This window comes from Apium graveolens, chromosome 9 (genome assembly GCF_009905375.1).
Source record: "Apium graveolens cultivar Ventura chromosome 9, ASM990537v1, whole genome shotgun sequence".
NCBI classification, from domain to species: Eukaryota; Viridiplantae; Streptophyta; class Magnoliopsida; order Apiales; family Apiaceae; genus Apium; species Apium graveolens.
In genome coordinates this window covers 30,729,065-30,742,222 of record NC_133655.1, presented here as the reverse complement: position 1 = coordinate 30,742,222, position 13,158 = coordinate 30,729,065, and positions in this window count along the sequence as shown.

Below are 13,158 nucleotides of genomic sequence, written 5' to 3'. Positions count from 1 at the left end.
CTCTTTTCCCCCTCCCACCTTGCTCTCGGCCGAAGGCCAAATCCCCCACCCCCCTTCCATTTTTCAATTCATTCTTCATCTTCCCAAGTGTAAATCTTTTACCTACATTCATCTTATATCCTTTCCAAGTATTTTGAGACTTGGAAGTTGAAGTTCCATGGATGCATGTGTAGTTCTTATGTGATCTCCAAAGAGAAACTCTTGATTCTTGTGAATTCAAGAGCTCTCTATGAGATATATTATGTATATGTGCTAACTAAGTATTTTATGGAGATATCATGCTTTAAAATCCTTTGCATGCTACTGAAATTTCATTATATATTTATGTTTAGCCATGCATGCTAGTTTTAAGACATTAAAATGATGATCAACCATGTTTTGCATGCTATTTGTTTCAAAATCATGTTGTTATGTTTAAAAATCTATAAATGCGAAATAGGTGTGCTTAAAATAGATTGTTTCCATGATAAATTTCTTATTAATACTTAAAAGAAGTTATATTTCATGATTATTAAGGATGAGTATTAGGTGCAAGTCGATTTTGCAAGCATTTAAAACTTTATGCCTAGCCGAAATCTTGTTATGTGCTTTCCATGAGTTGCATGTTATATATTTAGTTGCATGTTGTTGTTTTTGGGCATGGATGATCTCACCCAAGGTTATTTTGAGAATAAGGGTGTTAGTTCAGTAGATTACCATGTATAAGTCTTGGTTTAAGTATTGAGTTGTTGTTAGTGAGTTCGTCAAGTCAAGACCTTGGAAAATGAGAGTTATAGTTTCTGCAAAAAATCAGTTTAGTACCCTGAGGTTTAGAGTGAGTTTTGACCATGTCATTGATGTGCACTTTGAGGCCCAAGCCACCAGAAGTTAGTATTGGGAGTATACAAAAGGTTTTAGGAGTTGGTTGGAGGTTTGCATGTCATTTGGTTAGGTGCACAAGTAGAATCACAAAATCTGTCCAGCAGGGAACAGTTTTGTTGCAACTTAGAAATAGGGAGATTTGACCATGTCATGGGTAGGCCCTCATTAGGCCCAATTGGGCCTTAGTTAGAGGGAGTGTCAGAGAAGTTTTTCCAACCATAGTTCATAGGATATGAGTTAGAAACATGTGTCACAAGTTAATTCAAGTCAGGGCGTTCTCTGCCCAGAAAAGCAGGGGAACCTTGGACTTTTAGCTTAGACCCAAGAAGGCCCAAGCCAGACCCTTGAGCCACATCAAGCTTGTGAGATGTCCTTAGGTCAGGAGTCTTGTGTAAAAGTTTTGAAGGAAAACTTGTAGTTTAAGAGTGCCTAATGCACTCAAGAAATTATAGTTGTCATTCTGAAATTTGCACCAGTGAGCACTATCACTTATCACGTAGTTTTAGAACACTTAAAAGTGAGTATTAGGTCGACCACCATAGTTGTAAGATGGTATAAGGTCAGTAGAGAAAAAGGCACAAGTGAGGGTCAATAGGTTTTGGATAATTTAGGAAAGGCACATCAAGTTAGGGAGCCAAAATTTGAAGACTTTGTCCAGTTTAGCGACCAAGTGACTTAAGTGGTGAGTCGAGACCATCCAAGCCTAGTATTGCATTATGGTATATATGGTGTTATTTGGTATTAATATATGATATGTGATTATGTGGCTATGTGTGTGCAATTGTTATTTAAAAGTGAATATAAATTAGGTGCGTATAGGCCTAAGTGCCATCCATGTTTAATTTCGGGTTGTAAATAGGTTAAGATGGTAAGAATATATTATAATGAGGATTATTATTATTTATGTAGGATCTCGAGATGAGGGAAAACTTGTCATAAAGGTCGAGTGAAGCTCCAGTTGTTGCTCCTACCAGTCAGACCAGACCATCCTATCTCAAGGCAAGTGATTCAACTTGACCTTCATATTTACTATAAACAGTTCATATATATCGATGCAATTATCCTGAGTTATTTTGATATGTTTAAATCAAGCGTATCTCTCGCTTATCTTTGAATTATATAGAAATGCCATGAACCCTCGAGTATGTATTGCAAGTAGTTCAAAAGTCTTTTCATGATAGTTAAATGCCATGATAAAATAAAGAGTTGTTATATTACTTGATTGATCCTCTTGATTAACATGCTGATGATTCCTAAGTATTGATATATCATCCTGATACTTGAACCCCTATAGAACCTTACCTTGAACTCTGATAGTCAGAAACTTACCAACATGATTCTTCATTGATTGATACCCTCTTTCCTATCCTAAAGCTTGACAATTCTGATATATATACATCCTGAGCTAGAGATCATTACCTTAACACCCATAGTATTCATGAAGTTTATCTTCTTAATAATCCAACTCCTGTACCTTGACGAGAAACCATTGCTTTGAGCCCAGTTTGGCATTACCCCTTCATATTATCCATTAGTCTCACCATATTTTCCTGTCCAAGTTCTGACATATGAAAACCTTTTGGTTACCCTAATAGAGTAAAGTTTTGTGAATCATGGCCCTGAGATTTAGTACCATATTTCCCATGTTTCGAGTTAATCTATAATCCCTTAATAAAAATATTTACTGTTAAAAGAGATTTTGTTACAATTCGGCATCAACTTTTGAAATAAATAAAATGTGGGTTTTCAGTCCCAAAGGGGGATAAATGTTTTCTTGAATAGTGGATCTGGACTGAGACGCGAGTCATTTCCACACTTATATTAGGCTTAAAAGTTTCCTAGGGATTCCCGTTAATGTTTTAGAACCCAGCGAGGTTCGGGATTACTTCGTGGCTGATCACCGGCTGTAATCCGTAGCGTCATAAAATGATTTTGATTAAGACATGATTTTAAAATTGTTTTGATGCAAGCAAAATGATGCCATCTCACATAATTTTATCTCTCGTTATCATTAGTTATGTCTTTCCATTGTCATTCTTAAAAGTATATCTCAATTTATGTTTTGTGTCGTACTGTTAGCACTTGTTGAGCATTTGGCTCACTCCTTGCTTTACCCTGATATTATAGCTAGCAGCTATGGTTAGATTCAAGCTGACTGCCTGTAAGACCTGTGATGCTGATGCTTATGATCGAGCTCAGATAGAATAAGTAATAATAGATGTGTGAGGACTCGGTATTTGTAATCAGATGTAATAGTTGGTAGTGTTGGGCTGTTCCAAACCCTAAATTGTAAGATCTTGGATTTGGTTGTGTATTCTTCATTAAAATGATATAATAGCTATATTTATTTTGTTGTTTAAGTTAGGGGTGTGATAAAGAAAACTAGACTATCCCATCGTCGGTCCTGAATCACACACCGGAGCGGGTCAGCTCCCATACCCTTTCCATCACACGACGGAAGATATAGTCGGCCTTCCGCCTGGAGATCCTACCATGCCTGTCCCCCTGGAGCGATCGGAGTCTCACTCGAGATGTGAGCTGTATCCCCGTCAGCTCCCTCCTCAAGGATCGGGGTATAGTAGCCCTAGTCTCATAAGCTCGGGCATGCCTACCCGCCCTCTCCGCATCCAACTCCCTCCTAACCTCAGCAACAGCCACTCGGGTCCTCAGTACATCCTGAACATAGCCGTGAGCTAACAAAGACTACCTATGGGCAGGGTTGAGAGGTGGTGAATCCGGAGCCGCTGGGGGTGCCTCCTCGGTCTGCCTAGGCTCGGGAGTATGGGTCTCTGAGCTGTCATCATAGGGGCTCCAAGATAGTGGTGGAGGGGTAGGAGCTCTGACCACCGGGAGTGAGGGTAAAGGGGTACCAGTATACTCCACTATAGCTCCGACATGCTCCTCAGCTACTGGGACCTCATCCGGGTCCTCCTCATCTGAAATAGCAATAACCTCTGTCTCTGACTCCTCTGAGGGGTCCTCCTCATCTTCCTCCATCTCAGGCTCCTCCTGATCCTCGGCATCTAGCAGTGCCTCATCATGCTCACGCTCGAACATCTCAGGATCCTCTATCTCATGTGCCTACACATTAAACGAGCTAAGTTACTATCATGATACTTATAAGGGTTCCCGTAAGGGTTTTAACTGTTAGTGCTACTTTAAGTAGTCCGACTATGAACTTGGCAAAAGTTCTTATTATCTTTATGAGTTGATTATTATATCGTCGCATCATCTCTGAGGTTTATAACGCTTGGCTCTGATACCATTTCTGTAACACCCCCAGATCCGGGGTCGGGGATCCGGGTCGTCCCGGTCTTTCTTTCCACAATATCACTTAACTTAATTAATAATAAATAACCTCATGCTGTGACCCCACACTAACACACACCACAACTCGTTATAGTCTCAGAGATGAAATTGAAATAAGTACAAGTCCTTGAATCCACAATTTAAAAGTTATTACAACCCAAAATGATTACTTGATAAGTTTACAGTTAATTGCCATTATCTGCCACAAGTTATAATTATACAATATTTGGTTCCCAAAAGTAGAATGCCTGTTCTACCAATAGATCTACCTCTACAGCTATAGCAGCTACAACATCAACGGGAAGACGCGGGACGCTTCCCACGCGCTTGCGCTGGGTCTGCTTGAGTCTGGCCATCTTTCCTAACTGTTGTTGTGTGATGAAGAAATGGAGCAAGAGTGAGCATTACAGCTCGCAAGATAATATATAGTGTAAACAATAATGCAAGTATCTAAATGGATAACTTACAAGAATCCTTTATCAAGTGTAAGGTAATTACTTACTGGATATAAGCTTAAAGGAAGATGAATTTACCAATTACTTCACTATACTTATACCATTTTTAGAAATCTACTTGAACTACCACTGTTCAAAGTATAATAAGTTTCAAAAGTTCGTCCCATAGATGAGACCACAAGTTAAGACTTGAATAAATTCAATCTTTGAATTAATATTTAGAGGAAATGAAGTTATGAGATACTTCATTCAATGGAAACACCATTATAATTGTTTGACCCTTGTCAATGCTTCGGCAATGACCCATTCGTAGCCTTTCGATCGAAATGCTCCGGGTAGTGTTGCAGAAATATCCAACTGGATGATGAACTCATTACGGGAGTTTTTCGCGCCAGGAAGACCACTTATGATGATCAGTCGCAGTAGTGCAACCCCACCATTTTCTACATGTAGAGGAGAACCTGTCGGATTTACTTGTAAACCGAACACTGGACTCCTAAGGAATGGACCGTCTTAGCGGAACTTCCGGGCCATTTGGGCCAATATAATTAGGCTGGGCCGGCGCCACTCGACCACTTACGCCACTCCTTGTTCAGATGAAATCCATGACTCTGAAACGTAAGCTCGTCCCCACTTTCCCCAAGTAGAAACTTGTTGATACGGCTCCACCAAGAAGTCGTATCTAGTTGGAAAGGAAAACTCACCGATATTTCCCAGGCGATGCCTGTTAATGGATTAACTTGTTCCAAGAATTTTACTTCCCGAGTGTTGGGTAAGTAATCAAAAACTCTTTTATCAGAATAGCAACCTTGTTGCGAATATAAAATACACCACAGAGCCGGATCCCTCAGGTTTTGAGCGGATATTTAAATCCCCTTGGAAAGGAAGATCTAAAATATAAAAATGAGTTTTGGGATCCGCCCTAACCTTTAAAATCCTTTTGGAGACTCGCAAAACATTTTTAAGAATGGTTGGAGTGATGCTGATTTAATAAAATAAATCAGTCCCAATATATTAGGAATTATCTGAATATTATTATTTAAATAATATTCCCATAAAGAATAATCTATATAAAAATAATTGAAGTAGAAGTTTTAAAACTTATACTTGCAATGAATATTAAATAACCAAAGATATACTTATACGAAAGTACTATCTTTATATGAATAATCAAAAGTGAGTTTGATTATCGACACATTATTCTTTAATAAAATAAAGAATATTAATTAGTAAATAATCGGAGTCATAAGTACTCGAATGAATATTCAAATAATAATATTCATTAAATAAAATAAACGGAGTCATATGTCCTCGAATGAATATTCAAAATAATATTCATTAATAAAATAAACGGAGTCATAAGCCCTCGAATGAATATTCAAAATAATATTCATTAATAAAATAAAGTTATCGAATAAACCTTATTTGATTCATAGTTTTGAAAACTATATCTATATATATATATAAATATATATAATATACTCGGGAACATCGACTCCCGGTTTTAGAAAATGTTCACCTTTGGGTCCCCTATACTAAGGGTATATGCAACTACTGCTTATCTCTAGCATAGGTATTATGCAACTTATAAGCAATTGAATCAACAATATATATCTAGATTACGAAACAGACATGCATATATACCATATCACATGCTCCAATATATCGCAAGATTTGTTAATTAACCACCATGCATCTATCACAAGATAATGCATATACATATGTATACATCACAACAACAGTATAACGGGTAGAAAACTTGCCTGAGCGACTGGGGGTGATAAATGGCTTGGGACGAGTCTGGTAACCTATAAACAACATATAAGTTGGAATTAAACCAAAGTCGCTTATGAATCTATAGTTTAACCAATTAGACCCTAACGTTCGCTTTTGCGCTTAACGATTCACTTAAGTCGCTCGAGTACCCTCGGCTCCACCATTTTTAATAAATTAACCATTAAGGGTTTTAAGGCGATTCTTTCGCGAGTGCCTTACCAACTGCATAATACACTTCACATAAATGTTTCATACTCCAATTAGTCTTTTAAGGTCTTTAACCTATGTTTCAAAGTAAGGCGAGTGGTAATGGTTCGTTCGCGAAATGCCGTTACTTAAAATGGTCGTTTCTCCTAAACCGTATACCGGATTCAAACGAACCACATATCAAAATGAAGCTCGTAACATGAACTATCTAATCATAGCAATGGTCAAAACCTAACAGTGAGCTCTCGGGTCCTGATGTTAAGAACAAAAACAGTCTAAAGTAAATCGGACATTACGGCGGCTATATTAACGCGATTACCAATTTTTATTCTACTCCAAATCAACCACAAACCAACCACAATTCAACCATACAACCAAACTCCATCCATACACCACTACAACAGCCCCAACACCTCAAGTTTTCCAATTTATTTTAATCTCAAACATGAACTAAAACTATTCTTAAGTTCCTTAACTAATAACCAAGATTTACAACTCCAAAAACATCACAAAACCAACTAATCTCTACACATTCAAACACCATGCTTCTCATGAACTATAATACTCATAATAAGCTCTTAATATTCAATAACAAAGCTAGGTTAAGAGATTATACCTTCCTTGTGAGTAGGAGTAACTAATTAGCTTGGAATCACCTTTGAAAGTCCTTACCCAAGCTTAATCTAAACAAAAACTCAAGAACAAAATTCTTGAAAAACACTATTCACCCTCTTCTTCCATGAATTTTAGGAAGAGATTGTGAAGGAAATTGAAGCTTAAACTTATAGGATAGCTATATTTATGCATAAGGAGTCTTAGATAATTACCTCACTAATTAATGAAGCTTGGAACTTGGATTTTGGTTTTTTTCTTCTTGAAATGGAAAAGAGGCCGAGAGCTTTTCTTGAAGAAAAGTGAAGTCAACTTGTGTTTTGGTGAAATGATTTGTTGGTTGGTTGTTTTTGGCTTTTGTTTTAATTATTTACCTTTTAACCATGGTGATTTTTGTGTGGTTCTTAATCAACCAACAACACACTTCTCTTTGGTCATGCTTAGGTCATCAATCCTATGTCATCTTCCTTGTCCTCTTCTTATTGGTTTGATGACATCATCCTTACTAACCTCTTTGATTAGCTTCTAATTACTTGGCTAATGACCGCTGATCTGTTATACAGTTCGCTTAATTTTCATATTCATTTATCGTTTGAGGGATCATACCCGAGATCCTATTACTTGGGTTTCCTTAACCTTTCTCAATACATTATATTCCTTTTATGATCCTCTCTTATAATTCTTGAATTTAAATCCTTTTTATCCTGTTACCTTATACTCAATTCTTTCGGTATCTGGTGGATTTTCGGGAAAAATCAAAGTGTTTGAATTTGGATTCTGACGATCTTTACATACACTTATATATCATATAGAGTACTAATAAGATCTCAGAATAACAATAAAAGAACCCCTACATAGTGTGACATGAAAATTTTTCTTATTCAGCAATATCAGCAAAAACACTATTCATAAGGGTTACAAAAAGTTCAAAATTTTGGGGTTATTACAGCACCTCAACTGTTTTGTGCTTATTTTATGCATCTTTTGAAATTCCTTTTTACAGTGGCTTCTCAGTGTAAGTGAGTCACGACTGCTTATCATAATTTATGCTATTATCAGAGTATTTCTCCAGTAATTAGAGAATGTGAAAAGTCACCACAAAAAATTTATTTTGCTTTTCTAATGCATATTACTTAATACCAGAAATATACTTGGGTCTTCCCTTCCACATATATTTTTCTCTAGATCTCAAAGGAGTACCTGATATTTATTTCTTTTCTTTTCTTTTTCTTTTGATAAGTGAGGCTTATCAGCACTTAGTACATCCATCATATTTACTAACATCAGAACTTAACAGATAAGAAGCACTATTCTAGTTTTTGACTTAGTAATAAGATACACAAAGTAAACTTTAACCAAGCTCAATATCAGAATTTGCTTGTGTTAAAAGATTTCCGCATAAACAATTACTTCAAACATGGGATTATTAGTATATTAAAGACTACTAGGTCAGCATCTAGCACAGTTATCCTCATTGAATTGAATAGTCACAGAAACATTCATATCACTATCAGAGTTTAAAAATTCACATCAGACAGCAATCAGCACTTAAAAATTTTCAATTTTAAGCAAAGAATACACAAAGATAGTAATATCTATAAATACTTATCATAAAGTTTGATGTATTAGAACATAAATTAAGCAAATTTAGAGGAAGAACCTGAAACCATTCCAAGTTCATTTACCAATCTTGTAAAAGTAGCTTCACACAGTGGTTTTGTGAAGATATCTGCTAGTTGTTGATCTGTTGGAACAAAATGCAATTCCATTGTACCTTCATCCACATGTTCCCTTATGAAGTTGTACCTAATGCTGACGTGCTTTGTCATTAAGTGTTGAACTGGATTACCTGTCATAGCAATAGCACTTTGATTATCACAGTAAATAGGGATTTTAGAATATGTTAACCCATAATCCAGTAACTGATTCTTCATCCAAAGAATCTGTGCACAATAGCTTCCTGCAGCAATGTATTTTGCTTCTGCAGTTGATATGGAAATTGAATTCTGTTTCTTGCTAAACCAAGAAACCAATCTGCCTCCAAGAAATTGGCAGCTTCCACTTGTGCTTTTCCTGTCAATTTTACATCCTGCAAAATCTGCATCTGAGTAACCTATTAGCTTAAAGTCTGATTCTCTAGGATACCACAATCCTAGATCAGTTGTACCCTTTAAGTACTTGAAAATTCTTTTCACAGCTGTTAAGTGAGGTTCTCTTGGATCTGCTTGAAATCTTGCACAAAGACAGGTAGCATATATGATATCAGGTCTACTTGCAGTTAGATAGAGTAGTGAGCCAATCATACCTCTGTAATCAGTAATTTCTACTAATGTACCAGTATCCTTATCCAATTTTATTGCAGTGGCCATAGGGGTGGATGCACTTGAACAATCTTGCATTCCAAACTTCTTCAACAAATTTCTGGTGTACTTAGATTGACAAATAAAAGTTCCTTCTTCATTCTGCTTGACTTGAAGGCCCAGAAAATAGCTAAGTTCTCCCATCATACTCATTTGATATCTTGACTGCATTAGCTTGGCAAACCTTTTACAAAGTCTGTCATTTGTAGAACCAAAAATGATATCATCAACATATATCTGCACCAAAAGTAAGTCCTTTCCATGGTTGAGATAAAATAATGTTTTGTCAATAGTCCCTCTGTTAAATCCACTTTCCAGAAGAAACTGAGCTAATGTCTCATACCATGCTCTTGGAGCTTGCTTAAGGTCATAAAGTGTTTTATCAAGTCTGTAGACAAGATGAGGAAATTTTGAATCTACAAAACCTAGAGATTGTTCAACATATACTTTTTCTTCTAATTCTCCATTAAGAAAAGCACTTTTTACATCCATTTGAAAGACTGTAAACTTTTTTTGAGCAGCATAAGCCAAAAATATCCTTATGGCTTCCAATCTGGAAACTGGTGCAAATATTTCATCATAATCAATTCCCTCCTGTTGAGAGTATCCTTTTGCAACCAGCCTTGCTTTATTCCTTGTAATTATGCCATCACTATCAGTTTTGTTTCTGAATTCCCATTTTATACCAACAACAGATCTGTTCTTTGGTCTTGGCACCAGGGTCCAGACTTTATTTCTTTCAAATTCATTTAACTCTTCCTGCATTGCTTGCACCCAATCAGCATCTTGAAGAGCTTCTTCCACTTTCTTTAGTTCAGTCTAAGAAGGAAAAGAGTGAGAGAGACATTCATTTGATGTTGCTGTTCTAGTTCTTATACCTGCTTAAGGATCTCCAATAATCAAGTCAGGTGTATGTGCTTTAGTCCACTTCCTTGCAGATGGAAGATTATCTCTAGAACTGGATGCTCCCCTATAATCCATGTTGTCTCCATCAACATTTTCTGATGCTCCCCCTGAAATTATGCTCTCTGAGTTGGATCCTTCAGAATTTGAGTTTCCAGAATTATCAGAATTTGCCCCATCGGAACTTGATGAATCAGAACTTGACGAGCCTGTTCTTGGTTCTGATGCTTTTTGAGATGTGGTTGGATCTTCAATATGCTCCCCCTGCATAGGTGCATTTTCCTTTGCTATAGTCACCATAGTTTCAATAATATCAGAGTTAAACCCATCAGAGTTTGCAGTATCAGGATTTAGACTGTCAGGATTTAGACTATCAGGATTTACATAATCAGAATTTAAAACTTCATTCTCAAATTTCAGTTGATCATGATCATTGAAATCTTCAAGTCCTGTAATCTTCTTATCATCAAAAGAGACATTGATAGATTCCATGACAACCCTTGTTCTTAAATTGTAGACTCTGAAGGCTTTTGTGGAAAGTGGATATCCAACAAAAATTCCTTCATCAGCTAGATCAAATTTGGATAGCTGTTCAGGATGAGTCTTAAGAACAAAACACTTGCATCCAAATACATGAAAGTGCTTCAGATTTGGCTTCTTTTTCTTCACCATCTCATATGGTGTCTTTCCATGCTTGTTGATAAGTGTTGCATTCTGAGTAAAACAAGCAGTCCACACAGCTTCAGCCCAAAAGTAGGTTGGTAACTTTGCTTCATCAAGCATAGTTCGTGCATCTTCAATAAGAGTTCTATTCTTTCTTTCACAACAACTCCATTTTGCTGTGGAGTTCCAGGAGCGGAAAATTCCTGCTTGATTCCATGGTCTTTGCAGAACTCTTCCATAATCAAATTCTTGAACTCAGTGCCATTATCACTTCTTATGATTTTCACAGAGTCTTTAACTAATTTATCCAGTAGTTTGACATGATCAATCAAGATAGATGCAGTTTCACTTTTTGTGTGCAAGAAATACACCTATGTGTATCTGGTAAACTCATCTACTATGACCATAGCATATTTCTTCTTTACAATAGACATGACATTCATTGGACCGAATAGATCAACATGTAGTAGGTGATAAGGCTCAAGAATTGAAGATCCAGTCTTGCTCTTAAATGAAGATTTTCTTTATTTTACCTTTTGACATGAGTCACAAAGACCATCAGGAGCAAATAATGATTTTGGAAGTCCTCTCACAAGATCTTTCTTGACTAGTTCATTTATATTGCTGAAATTTAAATGAGAGAGTTTCTTGTGCCAATCCCAGCTTTCTTCAATTGATTCTCTACTTAACAGACAGATTGTAGAACCATCAGAACTTGTTGAAAGCTTGGCTTCATAAATGTTACCATGCCTGTATCCTTTCAGAACAACTTTGCCTGTTGATTTGCTTACAACTTCACAGTGTTCTTCAAAGAAATCCACATGATAACCTCTGTCATAGATTTGACCAACACTCAGCAAATTGTGTTTAAATCCTGAGACTAGAGCTACTTTTTCAATGATGACATTACCAAGATTGATATTGCCATATCCCAGAGTTTTTCCCATGTTTCCATCTCCATTAGAAACACCTGGGCCAGCTTTCTCCACAAAGTCTGATAGCAGGGCTTTATTTCCAGTCATATGTCCTGAACATCCACTTTCCAGAACTAGGATGTTAATCCTGTTGCCCTGCAATCACAAAGACCACTAATGATTAGTTTTAAGGACCCAGACTTGCTTGGATCCTTTGGCCTTATTAAGTTTGTTAACATTTGCAACGGATTTAGCATCAGAGTTTATGTTAACAGTTTTCTTATCAGAATTTACAGTATCAGACTTTGCATCAGAACTTACACTAGAAGGAATAATGCTAACTTTCTTTAAAGAAGGTTTTATTTGATAATTATCATAGTATAAACTATGATATTCCTTACAAGTATAAATGGAATGCCATAAACTACCACAATGAAACCAAGGATTTTGTGGCCTATATCTAACAGACTAACTCTTAACTCCTGATTTTGAAGGTAAGGAGTTTATGTTTTTATTCTTCCTGCAAAAAGAAGCCAGATGGTTAGAATTTCCACAGTTATAACATTTCTTTCTAGGAGCATTAGGAACAGGCTTATAATCATTGCTTTTATTCACACCTTCCTTTCCATTCCTAGTTTTCCTAGGTGGCTTTACCTTGTTTACATTCTTAACATCTTTCAGCTTATGCTTAAGCTGCTTCTTTGTCGGTAAGCCTATGTTAACTTCAGTTGGCTTATCCTGTTTTGGTTTGTCAGAAGTTAATTTCTCTTTAACTTCTGATTTATCAATATTAGAGTTTACAGCTACAAACTTAACATGATTTACCTTTGGCTTCTATTTAACAACTATAGGCTCAATTTCTACAGTTCCTTTATTATTCTTATCATCTCCATAACCTAAGCCCTCTTTTTCCAGTTTCCACTACTTAACAAATTCTGAGTTATTCTGCCAAAGTTTTCCTTTTCTAACTCAGTTTTTAGAGATTCATTCATTTTAAGCACTTCATCTCTAACATAGAAAGTATCATCTCTATCTTTCTGAGTTTGATGAAACATAACTAACTCTTTTTCTAAATAATCATTCCTCTTTTTATAAGCA